The sequence below is a fragment of the Silurus aristotelis genome (assembly GCF_946808225.1).
Source record: "Silurus aristotelis genome assembly, chromosome: 21".
NCBI classification, from domain to species: Eukaryota; Metazoa; Chordata; class Actinopteri; order Siluriformes; family Siluridae; genus Silurus; species Silurus aristotelis.
In genome coordinates, this window is record NC_139594.1 from 8643448 (window position 1) to 8658949 (window position 15502).

A 15502-nucleotide genomic window follows, 5' to 3' on the forward strand; every position below is an offset into this window, starting at 1 on the left:
CACTTATTACACGATCTGCTGCTCTTTGTCTGCGGTTCCTCCGGGTGAAAGTAAGTCGTGAGCTTCATCTGCACTCTGTCATCTAGCAGGCAATAAAGTGTGAGCAGTACAACGGTTTTCAGATTATGAACATTGTGCAACGTTCACAAGGTGTTAACTCTGGTCTATGTACAAGACCAAGTGTCCAGACTGCTGTATTGGAATAGAGGAGTTAGGCATATCCAATAAAGTGGGTGGGTATATACAGTATTTCTGTCTCAAGGTTTGGAAATAAAAGACATAGAAAGCAGAATCTCCAGTATACATCAATGCAACAGCAAGTAATATGATTTCCTAATTTCATTTCAAGTTCTCGAAAAGTTGAAGTCAGCATTTGAAAGAACTTTAAATGAAATGACACATTTTAATATCAGGACTGGTTTTTTTTTTTTTTTTGCCCCAGTGTATGACTCACATCAACAAATTCATTGTGTTGTTGAGAGGAATGTGAGTACATTTGCAGGGTACATATGTCCTCAAGTGCTCTTGTGTACACTCTCATGTACATGTGTAATAGGCCCATAGCTACTTCTTCACTTGAGGTGAATTGTAACCTGACAAATAGCACTAAGCACTGATGTGGAGGAGGTGTCTGTACTGTGGGTGGCATCACCACAACATTCTTCTGTTGTGTTTTTCTTTTTTTTATATATATACAACTTAAAGCATCTGGTAGAATAAGTTATGCACATATGGTCAGACTGAAACACTGGTACATGAAACAAAATGCTCTGAAAAGTGGCATGTAAATGCCAAGTTTGCCCTCATGACTCACCTGATTTAAAAAAAAAATAACCCACCATTCACTTAAGAGCCGGAAGCGTGTGAGGAATGAATGAGCAATGAGAATTTTTCTTCATCTTGAACATTTTTTTTTGTATGGTGGTAATGTTTATTTTAAAAAAAACACATTTCATCCAGTGAAACTGTCAATTAAACTCAGTAGTAGGTGTTTACAAAAAACATTTCTAAACTCACGCCATTAAATTACCGACACACTGGGAAAAAAAACAGGATGCAACCCTAAGTGTCCTTTTAGTATCTTGTTTTTTTGAAGCAATTTCTTGAGGGTGATTGTCCATCCATCCAATCACGAGTGAATTATTGTTCCCCTGCGAACAATCTTTTGTCATGGGTGACATGGATCTCATTTGGAGCTGTCGAACTTGAAAACTCATTCAGTTCTGCCTCCATTATCAGTCGCCTTCGGGCTGGGAAAAGGTCAGCTAAGGTAAAGAACGCCACCACAGCAAGGTCTGATCAGGCACGCTTAATAGATAGCACCTGGGACACTGTCATCAGACATCGACGCCTTTCCTGCCGAGTCTGGCGTAAAAGCGTATGTGGAAAGAGTCGCATGGAAAGTTGATAGGACTTCGTTATTGGTTTGGGGCATTAATTAGTTTGTGCTTCAATGGAGTTTTTTTGTGCGGTAAATGCACAGACGTGTGGGTCCAGGCTCAAACTATTTCTCTGAGCGTGATCTGTCTTTCGCGCTCGCCAGCATTTTCAGTGGGATTTTTTTTCCACATTGTAGCAGCTTGATTTATTTCAAAGGAAATAGACTTCGACTAACCAGCTCAGTCATTATTTGCTGTTACTAATGATCTCATTTGGAGGCAACTGTGTGCTTGGGTCTGCTTCATTTTTTCAGCTGAAATCATCATCAACCATTTTAAGAACAGAGCTAGCTCCCGCACACAATTTCCTATCGCTTGCTAACCGATTGTAGTCGAATATTTCCCTATTTATTTTTTTTTATGGATGATACAATTTGCGAGACAGAAGGCATTGTGGATGTCAGGACTTGTTTACAGAAATGAACCGAGCGTAATGTTTATTAAGTGATTACCAGGATGTAGCATTTGGATCTATAATTGACAAATTTGTCTTTATTTTTAATGATTTTACTACCGAGAATTGGAACAGCACTAATATGAACAGACTAGGCATCTGGTGCCTGAGTCCCGTTTGTAGGTTTGGAAATAGGAGAAAGTGCTGGAAGAGAGAAACGCTCACTCTCTGCGCTTGTTATTGGCCCAGTACGTCACACCTTACCAACAGAAGCATAATCAAATCTGTGTTTTATCCCTCTTCTGAATTGGCAAATCAGTCACCAACAAAAAAGGGTCAGCAGAGTTCTCAGCAGTCTGATTAGAAATTACATGTGAGATTTAAACACAACAAAAGAAACACACATTGTTAGGATTGGATATGCAGCCATGAAAAATTCATAGCTGGTTGGGCCAGATGTTGTGCCAATTCCTCCCCCTCTCCATCCCATAACAATTTAATGTAATTTCTCTTGTTTTCCGAATGATCTTCAGCTTCAAGCGGTACAGAATGAAACACAAACCTATAGCGAGACTTTGCGGCACGTGAAGGTGTATTGATTCACACTAATAGATCACCTGTGGGACTCAAGAAGCCCCTTGTTTACTGGGTTTTCCCTCCAGGTCAGCTTAGTGTAGACATATTTCTCTTTCCTTGTCTATTACTGGGATGCATTTGTGTCCTGCCAATGATATATGATAATCAGTTGCACCTGCAGCTATTGTGTGCGAGTGGAGTTCCAATGCTGCTCCTGAGCAGTGCATGTTTGGATGTGATAGCTAGGCTAGCAAGACAGGAAAAGGAAGTATGGGTTTTAGTAATAATGGAAGCAGTCCAGGTGTATTTACTGCCACTGACATGACTCTGTCTTCACATGTGAACTTCTGGATCATTAAACAGTGGGTGGGTTTGGGATGGAGGGGTTGTTTCAGAATCGGGTGGACGGGTGGTGGTTTGACAAGGGCCGAGTCTGGAATATCTGGAGTGTTGTATCGTTACGATTTAATGAACAGCACCATAAATTTTTATAATGCTCTTCCTACTGGCAGATTACATTCAAACAAAAGCTGCTTTTCTCCACTCTAAGCTGACCCAAGGGACCCAAGATGATTAAAGCATCAAAGCAGGGACCTTCCACCCTTCAGCCACCTTTTCTTTTTTCTTTTCTTTTTTTTTTTTAACCACATTTATTGCCTGTGTTTTTTCTGCCTTCTCTCGCTTTTTTTTTTTTTTTGTTTCCATTAAGAGGATGAAATTAGCTCCGGAGCCGTGGCATGCAGTCTCCGGCCTTGACAGGCTGTGCCTTGTTTAATTGCCTATATCTTAAACAAATAGGTCCTTTGGGAGGTCTCTGTTTAGTTTGTAATATCGCAGATTTGATAACTTGTCACCTGTAATTTGAGGGGAGATTGATAGGACGTGACGGCGGCTGATTCGCAGGGCCACGGCAGTGAAGCTGCTGCAGGCGCTGTGCTTTTTTGCTTCTCATTAGTGTGTGGCAGACTCGCTGGGCCTATGACTTCACTGTGCACTTGACGGACAAATAATAAGCTGTCCATCAGCTCTCAAGATAGAACATGTTTATGGCGAGCGAGTCTCTTGATGTTTTAAGATGATACGGCTCTCAATTACAGCCTGCTAATCACAGCGGCCTTATCTCGCACTTAGTAACCACTTTGTTGCTCTTATCTAAATTTCTTTCGTATTGTCGTTCTTTTAATGGGTTGTGTAAATTAATGAAGTAGATCTGGTGCATCAGATCCTCAGCCTGATAATCTGGACAAATTCAGGTTTTGTGACCTGCCTGATTAAAACTCAGTCTCAATTTTATAACTATTTTACTTTATTCTGATGTAAAGTTTGCACTGCAGGTTCGTAGTAAATTCTAGAACAACTAGTAAAATGCATGCGGCATCTTACATAATGGCCTTAGTAACTCACATTTTATGGCTACTGTAGTTTTACTACAAAGACTCTGTAACGTGGAGGTTTGCCAAATAAAATGATTACCAGATCGCACTGCATAGTTAGACATACACACTCAATTTGCACATGGATTCCAAGCCCCCTTGGGCATTTAGCTTGTACATGAGATCATAATTTTTCACTTCGGTGAAAGATTCTTGGCTTTCCAGAAATAAACAAGGGTCAGTGTAATTAAATGTGTTGTTTTGATTTGTGAAGCTTACAAAGCCACAGCTCCATGGTCAAGCCAAGCCTACACTCGGGTTTGTCCAAGTCCCCGCTTAGCGTGTCAGTCACCCAGCTGTTGGTGGAAGTAGGTCACGTTGAGGTAGCGGCTGCGGCTGCAAATATAGCAAAGTAGGCGTTTCGCGTCGTTGTGATGTTCCTGCTACAAAAGCCAAACGAAAAACAGAGCATTCAAGGTTGGGTTTTGTGCGTCTGAGTTATTTTGTTCGCGAGGAAATACAAGGCGGCATAATTAGGATGTAAAATAAACAGACATCTGTTTTGCATGAGTCAAGAAAGCAGAGGCTCTTGTGGCTTTCACTGCATTAAACAGTTGTTTAAGGAGTTGACAATGTCCTTTTTTAATCTTCTCTTTTTTTTGTCTTTGCCCTCCAAATTATGACTCAGATGCAGCACTAACATCTATTGTTAATGATTAGAACAATCAGAATGATTAAAAAAAACGGATGTGTTATTGTTGTAACGTGACTCATCACAGCCAGTCTTTATATATTTAATCCAATATTTTTATTCCAAATTTCAGAATAGTTTTCTGTTTGTATTTAGTAAAGATTTGCCTGTACAAACCACGAAGACATACGCAAACAAAGAACTCGTGCGATCTGATTTATTAATATGGAATACAGAGAATCTGACAGTGGAGAAATGGAAAACGCAGTGAAAAAATGTCAAAATATACACATTCAGCGTCTGTAGTGCAGGACTACAGATTACACCTGCGAATTTATGCAGCTGAAGGCCAGGTATTAAATTTGCATAAGCCCATTTCTAGCATTTTAGAACAAACCATATTATTTTTTTAAAGCTCTTTGCAATTTGGTCCCATTATGTGACATGAATGAGACATTTCTTGAAATGATGACTAACAAAGTTGCTTTGATATCCAACGCTTGCTGTACATTCACACCTCCGGGGCCAACAACATTGATTGAGAGTCTTATTTTTTATTTAAACATGTCTTTGCTGTGTTTTTTTTTTGTATTTATATTTTACTTCAAGCAGACGTTCAATGCGTTTCAGCGCCTTTAATCGGTGTTAGTCATTTGCCTTGGAATTGTGTGAAGTCGTTGCTTGGGATTACTTCATTTTTGCCTTCAGTGCGTTCAAGCTACAAGTCAGTTAGCAAACTTTATAAGTGATGTATATTTGCCTTCTTAAAACAGTAAACTATACAGTATAGTCAGCGTATGATGATCTGAAGTCAAAACCTGTATGTATACACAATGGAGCTCATTTAAAATGAAGTGCTGATTCATGCAATGTTGATGCTGTGATAAATCATGTAGATTTAGTGTCAGGATTGAGCAAAAAAATGCTCCTGAATAGGAATTAAACAGGCCTTTTTTTTAGATTGTGTTTCCTAGACAGAGGTAGACATTTCCTAGACATTTCAGCTTGCAAGTCAGTTTAAATCCTATTGCACTTTTCTAAAAATCTGAACAGGTTGCAGCTTTTTCGCACGTTAGATCATTTACAGTTATAGCATGTACATTGACTGTAGTACACCAACTGACTAACAGTAGCAGGCAAATTAGCACTGTTTAATTGGGAGCAATATTTGGCAAAATGTTGCCTAACTAGTGAAAAAATGCGTGTTGAATGCACCCGGTAACTGGTGCGACTACAGTATGTGGGCTTGTAGTTATCACTGTGTCCCATTTCATGCCAACAAACAGACAGTAGCTGTCTCACTGTAAAGTGTCTGTATTGTTCCAGCTGGGAAACACAGCTGTATGCAGGCCTCCATGTTGCAAGCAGTCCACCATCGTATGGCATTTTATGATAATGTGCTAGCAGGAGGTCTGGCATCGATGTGCAATTTTATTTCTAGAAAGCAAAGTAAGGCATTTTGCTTGTCGGTGTAGCATCTCTGGAGATCTATGTATATGTTTAAAAATAATGGCCTCGTAGTACATCGCAAATGAGCTCTGGCGAATCCAACTTGCTTTGCACACGCGAGGTTGTTTTATGATTATGATAAAACAAGGTACAGTGCCAATTTCGTGGTCTAGATAAGCTCCGGAAGTCCTCTTCTTGTCTAATCCAGTTTGCTGCAGCACCGAGGAAGCGGCTCTTATCTGTAATTATAATGAGCTATGTCATTAGTGTCAGAGTAACAGAGCAGAGCTGTACACCGATTCAAATCAACACAGGTTTTCCTTCTTTCAACACATTTGTATTCCTGTATAATTGTGCAGATCCGGCAGCAGTTGAGGGTTTGTTTCTTTTGTTATCCAGATTTGATTCTGTTACTATTAAACACCGGCTGCTCATGCCGTTAGTTTGCTCTTTCTGCTCTCAACGCACTCGCAATTCAGGTTGTCATTCGTGGCCCCTCTCTGTATTCGGAGGCAGACAGCTGCCGTCCCTCGTGCTATCTTTTTATCCGAATTACCTTGCCAGTGCTATTCCGAGAGCTATTTTGTAACGTTATCGGAACAATAGCTGTTAATGTAATGTCTATAAAAGCGCACTTGCTGTAATATTATTGGTATGTGCTTTTACATTTTATCCCAAGGACAGCAGTACAATAGAATATCTTAAGTCTGTGATGAGTTTTTTTTAAACGGATTTACAGTGTGTGACAGCTCAGATATACAATGGAAGTATGCCCTTTCGTGCTTGTTTTAACGATACTATATTTAGGATCGGCGCCATTTGGAGTTTTTAGGGGACCATCAGTAGATATTATCGCAGTGAGGAACTGTTGCAAGACATCTTAAAAGACGACCCAGGCATTTTTGCGATTCAACCGATGACGACCATCCTGCCGTTGCTAGATGGAAAGAATGCAGGAGTGGAAAAGCCTGTAGTCATTACCTTTAACGCTTCTTCCTCTGCTTTCATCCGCAATTCTGCACATCTGGATTTGTTCTGAAACCATTTTACTGGATGATTTGGAATCTATGAAATTCACGAATGCCATTATGACAAGCAGTGGGTTCTCCCTTTTCATTTACCCACCAGAAGCTTTTTAAGTCTTGTTCCCTACTGACTCTTGTCTTCCTGTGTGGTCATAAAAAGAGCCTGGACTCCCTGCCCACACCCCCCCCCCCCCATCTATTGGGCAAATGGCAGCTTGAGATTTGCCTCTGACTGCTGTTTATTGGGGCAGGAACTGTGTGGTTAACATTTAGACAGGAAATCCAGCATGGCTCAGTAGTGAGTGTGTACATGTGTGTGTGGTTAAAGAGAGAAAGAGAGGGAGAGAAAGAAAAGAAGAAGAAATCAGCCTACTATCCTGAACCTCTTAAAAGGCTTTTCCTTTACCCCACAGTACTGTGGTCCATCACTAATCCGCTCTCTGGAGAGCAGCCCTCTGGCCACTGGATCGTTAACCTTTTGCAAAATCACTGGCTCTGAATCCTGCCTCCCTCTCTCCTCCCTGCCTGTAGGAATCCCCTTTTCACGCGGTCAGGAAGCTCAGACAGAAAGTAAGACCGAAAACTGAAAACATGTGCGGCCGTTAAACTTGGCCTCTATTCCCTGACTTTTATTACCTTGCTCCTGTGCAAATGAGATGCCAGAGGAGAAAAGCAAGATTGTAAAGATTGTGTATGTGTGTGTGTGTGTGTGTGTGTGTGTGTGTGTGTGTGTGTGTGTGTGTGTGTGTGTGTGTGTGTGTGCGTTTTTCTTTTTTTACAAACCCTGTATCATTTAATTGAAAGAATAAAACAGCTAAAAGGTGTACATTTAAAACTGTTTTAATTATAGGAAAGCATTAATTCGCTACATTTATAATTATGCCAATGAACGTTCTTTTTGAAAGTAAAAAGACTAGTGTGTGTGTTCTTTGTATGTGTGTATAAATTAGAGTTTTAATCTAGTCTTTCACTGTTTACATTTTACCAGTCACTGTTTACTTTTTCTGTACCTGACACATCACACTTGTATTAATTGGTTGATTTTCTATGCGCTATTGAGTCTTTATGATTATTTTAGTCCATGCCGATCCACATAAGAACGCCACAATGCGTTAAGCTGTTGCTTGGATCATTTTTATAAGTGCTTTAGCACAGCCCTGTAATTATCAGAGGATTTTCAAAACTAAGCCTGGTAACAATGCACAGGCAACTTTGCAAACCCTGACTTGTCTCGCACTATTTTCGTCTTAGTTTATTATAATCGGGAAAAAGAAGCAATGGACTCCATGTCTATATTGAAAAAGAAAATCGGCCCTCACTTAAATATTAAAAGTTCTAGGAAATATCTAGTGCTGTCTCCCCATCAGACAGCTCGAAGAGGTGAAAACCGATCCATACCTCACCACCCCACTCCACCTCACTGCACCGCACCATCCTCCTTCTTATCTGTGTGGTTTAATTTCCAGTCCAGTCCACTCCTGGCTTGTAATTTTGCAGGGAGATGGAACTCAGTAATGATGTCCCTGGCGAGGAGTAGCACAGGACTGGAAAAAAAAAATTCTCTTAACATGGGAGATTGGTGTAGAGGAGTGTAACATTTAAGCCGGCGAGATTTCTAGCAGTGCCATCTCCCTTCGAACCCCCACGGCTACCGCGAGGATGAATCCACCCAACAGATCTTGTGTTGCAGATAAAAGGCGAAATTAGCCACTTTATTTCATTCGGGGGATATTTTGAGAGCATTGAGGCCACCGTATGTGTTGTACCACAGTTTAGTTTATTGAGGCATAATGCTTGTGGCGCTAAGAAATCGCTCACAGAGCTAAAAAAGAACAGGTCGCTGATGAAGGATTTCAAAGACTTCTTTTTTTTGTAGTCAAGTGAATTCTGAATAGGCGCATCTCTTCATTTGGCATGCGTTCAATAGGCAGGCTTGTGTAACTCTTAAAAAGCAATTTCGCTCCTTTTAAAATGATTACAATTTCGCACAAGGCTGCTTTGAGCTCGAGGAGTGCTTTTTTTTCCCCCTTCTAGTAGAACAGAGCCAACTGTCATTTGCTGAATCTGTGCATTAGACCAAATGGATAAAGGCTAGTCAATGAGCTGCAAACACGCCTTTCCTCAAACTGTAATGAGCGAAAACAAAGTTTTGGTGCTACCAAAGTGTTAGTGCTACTGTTCCGATGCCAACATTTCATCCGCTTGTACAAGTGTACGTAATTCGTTTGTGCTAAAGCGCTCGCTGTTGTCGATCTTTCTCCGAAATTGCTTTCAATTTGGAACTACTGATTCCCTCTTTAAATAAATAGTGACTGAAATTGACAGTGTTGCAATTTGAAATAAAACCCAAATGTCATGCATTTTTATTTTCGTTTGGGGTTTTATTTTTGTTTTGGGCTCGACAGCGAGCTTTACTCCGAAGCACCACAATGGTACTGCTTTGTTTTCTTACCAAATTCAAATGATGAACCATGGGAAGAGTGGGTTCACCCTAATTTGCTTAGTGATGAGAAAATATTTTATTCTTCAATTAAACAGTTGGTGACTTGTGTTTATCCCCAGCTGCACGCTTTGATGAAATGAACAAAGCAGAGATCATAATAAAGCTATTTCAGATTCCGATCATGGACTACACAGCACGAGGTATACATGTGTATGCGTAGTTCTTTCTCTAGTAGCAGAAGTGAACCCGGATCATAATAGCAGCTCCCCTTCTCCAGGTGAAATGCCAGCGCTTTTTAAAGTTTAGGTGCCTGCCCCATAGCTGTCGGCTGGACCGATTGTCACGGAACGTTGAAAAGGTTTCTGAAGGTCTCGTGATCTCAGAGGGGATATTTATTTTTTTCACGTAATCCATTCTGGTCTTTTCAGGAAAATAAGGCCAAGTGTTGATAAACCTTGTGCTGTGGTGGGATGGAGGATCAATAGTGACGGCCGAGGGATTTCTTTTTAGCATAGAGAGAATAGAGAATTTGAGAAAGAGGACACGAGCATGTGCATAAGACTCTGAATAACAAAAGGTGCTAATCCATGAGGAAGTTTGTTAAAGACGGGAATGCCAATCATTTCTGGACTAGAGGATGAAGAGTACAGTGAGTCCTGCCTCCTGTAACTTTTGGGAACTTATTGAGGTAGACTTTAGGTATTTAACAAGCTTTTCATGCTTCATCTTTTATTCTCTTTGCCATGTGTCTGGCTGCACTTGATGTAAGTTGGAACGCTGATGCTTTTTGCACCTGTCCCCATGCTGGAATTTTAAATGCATATGCAGCGGCGTCTCTAAAAGACTGGAAAGAGGACTTGGCAGAAAGGGTGCAGACAGTGTCAGACGGAGCTATGACTAATTTAATCACAGGCTTCGTCCCTATTTTCCGAGTCGCTGTGTTGTGTATTATATCTTTGTATTAAATGTCAAGAAGAAACGCGTTGATTGACAGTTCTTATGGTAGCCCATGCAGCAGAGCATCCTTTTATGAACCTGTCTCAGTCCGTTCTAAGGACAGGAAGTTTCCCCGCCCTTCATCTCTCCTTATTGGCATGCAGCAGTGCTTGATATTTTGCACAGTCACGCACAGGGAACGGCTGTCTCTCTTCACGACACATTTCATGTGGCGCATTTAATATTTCACTTCAGAACTACTTTTGTAGCTTTTGACTTTAAAAGCCAAAGACCGCAGGATTTTATGGCGTCAGGAACAGCTATTATGAAATGGTCTTTTCTGTATTTAGACATAGAGGTTTTTCGCGGCTGGGATTTCTGCAGTGCGAGAGGGCAGATTTCAGCGCTGCCTCTCATTTCTCTTAAAAATATACAGATGAGTTTTGAATTTAAAAACAAACCGAAGCAGCGGTTGGTCTGATTATCCCGAGCTTTTAACCTACCACATGCCATGCATGCACATTTTCCGAAAGTTCGTGCCAAGTTCGTGCCAAGACTCTCCCCCAGTCCTCCCAGCAGGTGATCGGCTATTTCTCAGGGTCTGGACCGGTCAGGAAAATCTACAGCCTCTCTCACTCCGCTACCTGTTACTTTCGCCAGCCTACCAGTCACAAGTGGAGCCAATCAGTCATGTTAGCGGAATCAAAGCCAGAATTAGTTCTGCTTTTTCTCCCAGTGATGGCTGTAGAAAGTCCTAATCACAGGCCGGGGTGCTTGTAAGCCTCTGCTTGGATTTGAAGCTTGATTGGGCGGTTTCGGGAGGAGGAAGACTCGCAGGATAACTGTAGGTCGAACACAAGTGATCATTGCTTTTTAATCCTCCGAAAGCCCAAGCGATGCTGACATGCTCCACTGATTGAATTGAGTCTGTGTAATGCTGGGCCACATTTCCCCAGAGGGAGATGGTGAAGGAGGCGAGAGGAATAAGACATCCTAACTGATAGTGAGGAACAGGCAATGAATATGGATCAGCAACATCCCGACGTCTTGCTGTAACCTCCATGGACGTGCATGGGAGTCTGGGCCACCGGTGCTGCTCACATGCATTTATATGGAGTGTCTCTAAACAGGAGCTGAGCACCAACTTCTGCCCCTCAGGGCCTGCCGACAAGAGAAAGGCCACAAAGCCCAGTGGAGCGCTGCGTGCCAGGCTGATCACCTGGCACAACAAGTGACATAAGCCCGCAGGGACACGGCCGTCTGGAACAGCCACAGCGCCATCTCTATTTACCAAGCCAACACACGACAAGCATGAGAGTACAGCTTGATGGGAAGACAGAATTCTGCTTGCAATCAACAATCTCACCAGCTGTCACAAAATCGCAGTCTTTTAGGACAGGATAGTTGTCAGAACACACTTTCCAGCATCCTCATTTGCGGCTGTTACATGCCAAAAAAATCATCTTATTGGCCCGCAACTGTAAGAAATCTAGAACAAAGTAGAAATTTTGAAACATTGTGGGGGTTTTTCTTAGTTGTAGAAAATAATGAAAAAACAAACAAATCAAGAAACAGGTCAGAAACATTTCATTTGTGTGTCCATACAGTAGGTAATGTGATTAAGAGGCCACATTGTTCATGATTTACAAAGCAAATTCCTAAATTATGACATGGCACAGCCTCAAAAAGGCAAATAATTATCATTTATAATGATAATGTTGATAATCATATATTGATACATCATGCTGCTATTTGTGAATATTAATAAATGTATTTCAATCAAAATCATTGGGGGGGTTTTGATTTGTTAGTTTGTTATACTAGATTTACGGTTATACAACGTTTGCTTGAGTTCCATTTTTATCAATAATTTTTTTGTTAATCAGCATGTTGTTCCATGGCGTCGACCTTCTGGCGATTGTTCTTGGTCAGTATCATGGTGGTTAACAGCACAAAAATCACTGTTCCTAGTGGAATTACGGACTAATGACTGGCCGCAGCCACAGAATTGAACTGCACCAGCAGCCAAACACAGATCCACATACAGTAATCCTAGTGTTTAACCCAAACCCTCCAAGCATCCACTGACAAATATTCAGCTTCCAGGCATTATCTGCAAACAAACACACACACACACACACACACACACACACACACACACACACACACACACACACACACAAACACACACACACACACACACACACACACACACACACACACACACACACACACATATACATATCTCTTCCACACAGCAACATTTTCTTCTCTGCTCTGTCTGGTGCTTGAATTCAGGCTCATCTGGCTAAATTTTGTCTCTGACTAAACCTTGCTCCTTGAAGCTCCTTGTCTCTAAAGCATTGCATATTTCATAGCTTTAATGTCTGTTGTCTTTTTTTAAAGCAATCTGGCAGCTGTTCTGCTGTTCGGTTTGTTTTTTTTCCACTTAAAAAAGTGTTATCAGATCACCTTTTCACGCTTCACGTGAATTCATTAGGGACTGTCTAAATTAAGGCCACAGCGTTGATTTAGAAGGGGAAATAAACAAGGACAGCTTTGCAATTTAAGGCCCTTCTGTTTCAATTTACTGCCTCGCAAATTCCTGCCAACCTCCGGGTGACTGTTTGAGCCGATGTATGTGCCACTAAAAGCCAGTCCAACTTTGATATTTTCTTTCCAGAAAACAGCCTTGTGTAGAAGACACATGCCTCTGGTTTACATACTGTAACGTGTGTGTGTGTGTGTGTGTGTGTGTGTGTGTGTGTGTGTGTGTGTGTGTGTGTGTGTGTGTGTGTGTGTGTGTGTGTGTGTCAAAATTTTATTTTTTAATCTTAAGTTTTTAGTCATTTGCAAGTAGTTTTAGTAGTTAATTAACCTTTAAAAAAAAAAAAAAAAATATATATATATATATATATATATATATATATATATATATATATATATATATATATATATATATATATATATATATATAACAAATTAGTCAATTAAAAATATTATTATTATTTTAAACATACTCAATGTATTGGCTGCTATTTGTCTTTTTTTTTTTTACCTCTGCTGCCGGACAGCAAGCAAGAGGAATCGTAAATCACATGGTAAGATTTATTTTATTACATTTTTTTTTTTTTATGAGAATACAAACATCTGAAAAAAATGAATTAATAAAACAATGACACACTTGGAGATAGAACCACAATCTGTAATATTTTATGTCTTTTATATATTTAATGTTTTTCCTGAGGATGTGCATGTAGTGTACCCTTAATTAGCTGTTATAATTCAAATAATAGTTTATAAAAAAAAAGTACAGTACTGTGCAGATATATTTCTATATGTTTAATATAGATTTTTTTTCCTAAGAATGTACATGTAGTGTATATTAGTAAAGTTACACTAATTTTAATAAATAAATGAGATAAAGTTGCACCACTGTGCAAATATGTGATCGATATTTATCTATCTATTATATAGAAAAACACAATGCCGCCACTGCTAAAGTACTACTTTTCTAAGGTAACATATCAGATAACAGTCCACTTTCCATCCCAAATAAATAAACTGGATCTTATCCGAAATATGGAAGATTCTCCAGGAAAAAAAACTTTTAAATGTGCACAAAATGTACCTGAGAGCGTTGACGCATTTTTATAAAAACTAAAAGGGTCGTCGCTGGCAAAAATTGGCTTTACTTATTTTTACTTCACTATACTTGTTTTTCTATTACTGTTTAATGCTATTTGTAGAAAATGTTTTTCTACATAGAAAACCTTTATTTGCTTTATTATTTAGAGCATCTTAAGAAACCCTACTGTGTGTTTATATATTAAATTATATATATAATAGTACAGGCTCCAGTGAAGGTTTGTTGACACTTGAGCATAAGATTCATATGTGCTTTTAGAACATCCCATTCCACATTTAATCTCGTTTGCTGTTCTAATAACCTCCACTCTTCTGGGAAGATGTTCCCCTGGATTTTGGAGTGTACTTGTGGAGATTTGTGCTCATTTAGCTGCACAAAAGTAATGTCAGGTAGTGATGGAGGTCTGAGGTTTATTCAGCACATTCATCTTGTTTAGTAGTGTTGACGTCAGAGCTCTAAAGTAAGCCACTCGACATGTTCCATTCCAAACCATCTAAAGCATATCTTCATGAAGTTGGCTTTGTGACCAGGTTTGCGTCTCACAGTTCAAGTGAAGTGAACATTTGAATACTACTTAATTCAGAGACGTCCTATACAATTGTGTGCCCCTAATATTGTAATAACCGTTGAAAGAAGAACCACATATGGCTGGAAAAGTCAGTTGTCGCAATGCTTTTGTTCTTGTAGTGTTCTTTATAGAATTGTAGGCACACGTTGTTCCTAATGCTCTATTCACTTTATATTCTACAGATAAACAGAATGTCTTACAGTTGTTCGCTTCATGCTGATTATTAAACATATTTTCAGAGAAACCCGATTAAAAATGTACTTGACTGGTCTTTCGTCTTCCCTCGGTGCATGCACCACATAGCACCACATGCTTACTGCTTTTTTTTTTTTTTTACTCCAAAGCCTTTTGTACACTCGAATAATTAATGTGTGACTAATCTGGCTCTATTGGCAGCAGGGGCGCGCCACACAGAGAAATTGTCTCCGTATTGATTGTTCGCCAGAGACAGACTTGAGGATTAAGGGCCGGATATTCTTGCATTTTTTATTTTTTTGTCCAACACATCAAGTAAACAGCCTGTTTTTTTGTGCAGCCTAGTGCAAACTCTTTGAGTAAGCCAGAAGGGTGGAGATCAAGTCATTACAAACAATGCAGAAGGATGACCCACTGTGGAAGCCATCATGCAAATATGGTTTTTGGCTAAGCATGCATGCACCTAGGCAAATTATTTCATGACAATACTTACAAAAAAAACAGTAAGAAGCTCAGAGAGGGAGATGATCCATCTTAATATTTATGAGCCATTAAATTTCAGAAAAATAAAAAAAAAAAACAAAAAAAAAACAGGTGCCTAGGCTTTCGGAGAAAAAGACACGGTCTTTGAAGATAAGGTTGTTGGGTTTTTTTTCAGAGCAAGCTTAAAGAAGCTGTATCTGATGCCTTCTGACATAGTCAAAGATCACAGAGCTTGGGAGATACTGCTGTTGAACAGATCCCTCGTTACTCACTTGCCTTTC

General features: G+C 40.0%; 1 protein-coding gene across 2 annotated transcripts in view; it reads left to right on the forward strand.

Annotated features, from left to right (window-relative positions):
* The window catches only part of sdk1a (sidekick cell adhesion molecule 1a), a 236673-nt gene that overhangs the window by 140259 nt on the left and 80912 nt on the right, over window positions 1-15502 (forward strand). The gene's annotated exons all lie outside the window — the stretch shown is intronic.